At 28.7% G+C, this 6,870-nt stretch overlaps 1 long non-coding RNA gene across 1 annotated transcript; it reads right to left on the bottom strand.

The window, feature by feature from the left end:
* Positions 1-1,030: 1,030 nt before the first annotated feature.
* On the bottom strand, positions 1,031-4,578 carry LOC120071735. The gene is made up of 3 exons (XR_005480322.1): positions 4,356-4,578; positions 2,085-2,276; positions 1,031-1,388 (listed from the first exon to the last, which is right to left on the bottom strand). It is a non-coding gene; the product is annotated as an uncharacterized LOC120071735 (long non-coding RNA).
* Positions 4,579-6,870: the final 2,292 nt, after the last annotated feature.

The raw sequence follows: 6,870 nt of genomic DNA, 5'->3' as shown, positions 1-6,870 counted from the left end.
AAACTCGTTGGAATTAATTTAATAATTAATTCATAACTAGATAAAAAAAAAAAATAGCAATTAAATTTTGGGCCCATAACTTTCTTGCTTGATAAGTAGAAACCAGACTGTTGGTTATAGTGAAGAAATTATTGAGAACCTAGGATCAACTTATAATATAAGGTTGATTTGCCCATTCCAATTTGAGGTACATAGTTGAAAAAGACCACAAATCATATATAGAATATTTTAAAATAATCATGAATTAAAGTTTTATGGATCTTCCTACGAACTTACCTAAATGATTAAATCTAAGACCATATTTAGATGGATTAAAAAAACATTTTTCAACAGAATCATTTTAAATTCTCTAAGAGTGTTTCAAAAGCTATTACGAGTGATTGCTAAATACTTTATATTTTTAAAAAAAAAATGATTTATTTTCAAAATTAAACACTTGAAAAACTAAGACCCTATTTGGGAACTATTTTGTTTTTAGTTTATGTTTTTGAAAATTAAACCTATGAACATTACTTCAATCTCTAAATTTTTTTCCTTTATTATCTATTTTTCACGGATGGTTTAAAAAACTATGCCAAATTTTGAGAATTAAAAAAATTCTCTTAAAAAGCTGCTTTTGTTTTTGGAATTTGGTCGATAATTCAACTATTATATTTAAGAAATATTGAAATCATGGTAAGAAATGTGAATGATATAGACTTATTTTTCAAAAACAAAAACAAAATAATTAACAAATGGACCTAAATTAAACACATCAAAAGCCTCTTATGCTAACTAACTTGAGCTTATTGCTTAAGACTATACCTTCAACCAAGAAGTTAGAATGTCAATTCCACATATCACCAATTGATGAACTCAAAGCCAAAGGGAAAAAACATAAAAACATTTTTTTTTCTTTAAAAAAAAAAACAATAGACCGCAGAACATTTAGCTAACAAAATACTTAAAATTCAACTAAACCATAAGATCAATCAATCAAAGATATAGAAAATAATCAAGACACTAAAAAGTAGTCTTATCCAACAAAAAGAAAACTTCAACTTACCAGTTATTCAAGTTTTTTCAATGAATTTTTATTCCTTTTTTCTAACTTACTGCTATTCATAATATTTTTAGAAATGGCCATAAATAAATTTCAAGAATGGAGACAAAAATATCCTAAAAGTTGAGGCCTCTTCCACTGCACAAAATATATGAAGTTTTTTTTAATATAAAAAATAAAAAACAAAAAACAAAAAATCCACCTGAAAGTTGACCATATAAAACACAAAAAATGACGTCCACCCCATGCCTGGGGGAATACTTCCAGTTTTCATGCCATTCCATTGGCTCATTTAATAAGAAGCAGCAGCACGTTGACATTGTTTTGGAAGCTTTGGGGAGTGAGCCTGAGGTAATATATATACATACAAACAAACAAAACAAAAGAAAGATTTTAAAAAAAATAGTAATCGAGAGTTTCCAAGAAGGTATATACAAAATAGAAACTTGCAATTCAATTCCCAATAGGTTTTGAAACAGCTACCCCTCAGGCCTCATGGGACTTGTGAGGCCAAAGCATGGGGAGGACTCTACTGGTTGTCAGAGTACAGCCACCCTAATGATAGTGAACATTTATAGTATTACAAGAATGCCATATTCTTTTTTATCACACTATAAATTTGTCTTATAATTTGGTAAAATCTCATAAATAATCTTTATAGTTTGATAAAATTCTCATACATAGTCCCTATCGTATCGAATTATAAACCATAATGACTAAATTCTGTAGGAACTAAATTTACAATTTAACCAAGATATAATGAATTTGAAGATCAAATGGAAACTCTCTCAAAAAGTGTTAAACTTTACTACATGTTTTATTTTATTTTATGAATAAAATAATATTCTAAAGAAACGGAATCCAAATATTATCCTTTGATTGAGTTAGTTCAACTTCAAGTTGTAACTTTAAAAAAGAGTATCACAAATCAACTAAATTCAAAAGGATTAAACTGAACAGGACCAAACCCACCAAGGTGAAATCATAACTAAACCTAACAAAAATAGTTTGAATTGAGTTGAATTGAAGCAAATTTTCTAACCATATTTTTCTGGACACCTCTGAGAGCAGCTGTTAGCCAGTAAGATCTGAGTATGTGAGCTAGATTTTCCCTCTTTCAGTTTTTACACAGTTACAGCAGCCAAAGAAGATAATGCCAAGTTGCCACTTTAATATATGAGAATGGGACAGAAGAAATCCAATTGGCATATCATGCATGGCAATTGCCAAAACTCTGCAAAAGAAAAATACAAACAGAATATAATTAATGAAATGGGAAGAAGAAAGGACACTACCATGCTTCTCTCTCTCTCTCTCTCTCTCTCTATGTATATATATATACATATTCATCATTTGTTGTGCAGTCATGTTTTTGCATGCAGTCTGCAGAAGAAGATCCGTTTATTTTTTAAAGCAAATCCCCTTTTGTTTGTGAACGAAAAAAAGCAGAGAAACAAGCAATCGATCATGTGGTTGGTTGAAGTTACGAGGCCTTTCTCTGATCCACAAAAAAAAAAAAAGAACAAAACAAAAGAATCCTAATTTATACAAAACCCCATTTTCATGAGTCCCAATGCAAGAGCTCATAGCCTTCTGTTGGCAAACGGCAAGCCAGCCTGGTTGGTTTGGCTGGAGAAGAAAATTGGATACAAAATTAAATCAAATACAATATAATCAATCATTATTAGCCTAAAGGCTTGACTCACCCCCCTTTTGGTTGCCTTGGTGTGGAGCTTCTTGGATCACATATTTTTTAATTTAATTAAGCATCATAGTGATAATTTAGGAGTTCCTAATGATTAATATTTCATTAGAAAGAGAATATTATATATATATATATATATTGTTTTCTGAAATGAAAATAGTTGTCAATTTAGTTGTCAGGAAAACAACAAATTACATGAAATAAAGTTATTACATTTTAGTATCTTTAAGGAGCTGGTTAGGTACTCTAAAGAAATGGTGTTTATTAGTTCTTTTTTTCCTTGAAGGATCACAGCTCTGTAACGGGTAAAAACAAAGAAATTATTTTATTGATTACTTAATGTATATCTATTAACCAAATTGGAAAAGAAGAAGAATAAGAAGCAAGAAATTCTTGTGAGTAAAGACAATGTCTTTTTAAATGGAAAGAAAATAGGAGTGGCCTGAAAGTGAAAGAATAACAAAACACATTGGCAATAGAGATGAAGGCAAAAGTAATCAGAATTTCAACTCAATTTTAAATTATCTCAATAAAAATAACAGTGTGTTTTAATAACTTTTTAAATGCTTCAAAAAGCATTTTTAAGTGGAAATATATTTTGGAACACTAAGAAAATCATTCAAATCTAGTATAAGGTTTTTTTAGGCAAAATAAATATAAAGTTATATATATTCAAGGCGAGCATACACAGTCCTTGATTGATCTCAACTCGTGTTCTTTATTTACCACAAGGTCAACCCATAATGGTTGACACAAATTCTCCTATTAAGAAGAAAGATGGCCAGATCATACTTTCCCACATTTTTAATTCACAACGGTTCTCACTAGTTACAGTCTAATATACAAAACCCCCAAGCAAGAAGGAAATATGGGAAGGTAATATTTCTCAATCACAACCATCTGTCTCGCTAGCGAGTGCTTGGTTACATTCGAGTCTTTTAGTTCTGAATTTTTGGCTAAAAATTAATATAAACCAGCTCAACCATGCCCCTGATTTCCAAAGAAAGAAGATCAATACAACAAAACAAAATTTCAATCTTTTATTTAAGTTTTCAAAAAGGAGAACATTCAACTTCAGCTAAACCGTCTAAGATATAGGACTGAGCAAGCCAGTAAAACAATAGATAAAGGGTTTGTTCAACAGAGTAATACAAAAACGCAAGGGAAATCAGATTTGAGCTAAAATTATATAACAAAAGATGACAATGGGGAGAAACCCAATGCAGGGAATGCCCAGAAAACAATGAAACAAAATGGCAAATAGAATAAGAAAACTTAGTGGGCACAGAATCAAAAGGACGGTGATGAATCAAACAGCTAAAAAATGCAAGTGGGGGAGAGAAGCAAGAAGGAACGATTTGGACAAGCAGCAGCATTCAAGTGGGGAATGGAGGAACGACGTGACAGATGAAATAAAACAAAATATAAAATAAAATAAAATAAAGAAGATAGTACATTATTAGTGGTCAAATTCCTATGTGAAATGGCGGTGGATCACATTATAGTGCTTCACAGGCATTTCATCGAACAGTTTGTAGTCAGAAATGAAAGATGAGATTATAAATGCTAAGAAAAGAGAGAGGCCCCAGAAGAAAATGGATATCTTACCAACGATTCGTTGAAGATTGAAGATGGAAGTAAGAAGAAGGAAATTTTTATTTAGATATGGATGGAAATGGAAGTGTAAAAGGACAAAGATTGGCGTGTTTCTGTTTCTACGAAAACTCCATGGGCTTGTCTTGGAGATGGGGATCCTCTGTTTGGTTTCTTTTGCAAAAACCGCGTTCGTACAAACACGTGCCGCTCGCTTCACACGTACGCCGTGGGGACATATAAGCGTTGAATGCAATCAAATATAATCCCTACCGCCACCTCCTTCCACCTTTTTTATTTAGTTCCTCTCTAGTTTATAACCAAAAAAAAAAAAAAAAAAAACATTTTTCATCCTAGTCCTAAATTAGGGTTGGTAACAATTTAATTCCTGAATTTTTTGGTGTAGTCTTTTTTTTTTTTTTTCAATCTAAATAATACTCGACGATAAAGTTACATGGGATAATTTAAAAAAAAAAAAAACATGGAGATTAGATGCAACTACACCTAATCGTCACCCATTTTTAAATTTGTAACAATTTAATCCACGAATCTTTATAAACAATACTTTAATTTTAAAATTTTGAAATTTTTAACAATTTATCTATTTCATAAAAAATCTTGTTAAAATTAGGTCCAAATGTTCATTACATAATAGCTTATTGGATATTTGGCCCTGAACTTCAAATAGGTGAGTGGACTATTATAGCCCACTCCATGTTTGTGGCTCTAATTATAATAGTTGACATTTCCAACTATTATAACTTATGATTAACTACAATATTACTATTTTAAATATCTCTTTATTACAGTGTTTACTCTTTCATGCTCTCCTCTCTTTCCCTATTTGTTATAGTATTTACTATTTTCTACACAGATTAAAATAGTCTACTCCCAAAGATGAACTATTATAATCCAGACTAAAATAGTAGCACCCAAAACACAGACTATAATAACAATTGATTATAATAATCAACTCAACGCCCTCAAACACTCCATTATTATTTATGGTTTACGAAATATTTGATCCCGAATTTATTGATTTACATGCATGATTTTTTTAATTAAACCTTACAAAAAATTTCACGATGGAAACTAATTGTTACAAATTTTAAAGTACATTGACTAAATTATTACAAATTTGAAAGTATAAAGACTAAATCAATACAAACTAAAATTTTGATGACTAAATTGTTACTTGCATGAAAGTTCAGAAAACCAAAAGTGTTATATAACGGTTTCTCAATTTTCTTTCTAGTTCTAGAATAACATGCAAGAGTTTGAACCATCAACTCCAAATTGATCATTGATGTCTCTATCTAGTGAACTAAATTGAAAGTAAAATGCAAGATGGAACTATTGACCTTTGAAAATAATAATTTGGGTCTTATTCACCCCAACTTTCATAAAATGAATAATTTAGTCCTTAGATTTTACTTTATAACAGTTAAATTTTTATACTTTCAAAGTTATAATAATTTATGATTTATACTTTCAAAGTTACAATAATTTAATCTTTAAAGTTTACTATATAATAATAATATTTTTTATATTTTCTAATTTAAAACGAATTAATCCTCATCATTAAAAATCCCACCAAATTTAAGTGATAACTTTTATTATTTAAAGATGTAGTATTTGCAGTTTAGAAACACATGTGCTCCCTAGTTTGTTTGTTTGTATTTTTTTTTTTAAAATATCTATATATGAATGAAATACCAGTAAATTTTTAGTTTTTATGAACTATGGTAGAGACTACATTGTTATAAAATTTATTATTATTTTTTTGAAACAACAAATTTTAAATATTAAGAAATAACTTATTGTGTACTAAAGTGTAAATTGCTACAAATATATAGAAACTCAATTATTACCAACTAAAGTTTAAAAACTAACTTTTTACTTCTATAAAAATTTAGGGATTGATAATATTTTATTAGACCATATTTGGTAATTATTTGATTATTTGTTTTTATTTTTTAAAATTAAATTGATATCATCCGCATTTCTTACAATGATTTGCATCTTTGTTGAGTACAATAGTTGAATTTTTAGTCAAATTCTAAAAACAAAAACAACTTTTTTTAGTTTTCAAATTTTGGTTTGGTTTGGTGAAAAGTAGATAACAAAAGAAGAAATTTGAAGGTGGAAAGTAGTGTTTAAAGGCTTATTTTCAAAAATAATAAAACAAACAAAATGGTTATCATACGAGGCGTTGATTTTTTTTTTTTTAATTTCCTTCTTATTTGCATTACATCATAAATTCTCGAACGTGTAAATATATATAATTTACGACTCGTTTAATAATTATTTAATTTTTTTTTAATATCATACAACTAGCTCCTTCCATCTGTGGGTTTTTTTTTTTTTTTTTTTATTATATATATATCAACTTTTTAGAGTCATTTAAACAAAAATTAAACCAAAATTTGGAAATTTGAAGGTAACTGATGAAAGGAACTTTCGTAATACTGAAATATCAAGATATTTTACAAAATTGGTATCAATGTTATAATTGTTTTCCTTGAAAATA

Source organism: Benincasa hispida, chromosome 2 (genome assembly GCF_009727055.1).
Source record: "Benincasa hispida cultivar B227 chromosome 2, ASM972705v1, whole genome shotgun sequence".
NCBI classification, from domain to species: domain Eukaryota; kingdom Viridiplantae; phylum Streptophyta; class Magnoliopsida; order Cucurbitales; family Cucurbitaceae; genus Benincasa; species Benincasa hispida.
Note: the sequence above shows the minus strand (reverse complement) of the source record. Positions and strands in the feature narration are given on the sequence as shown.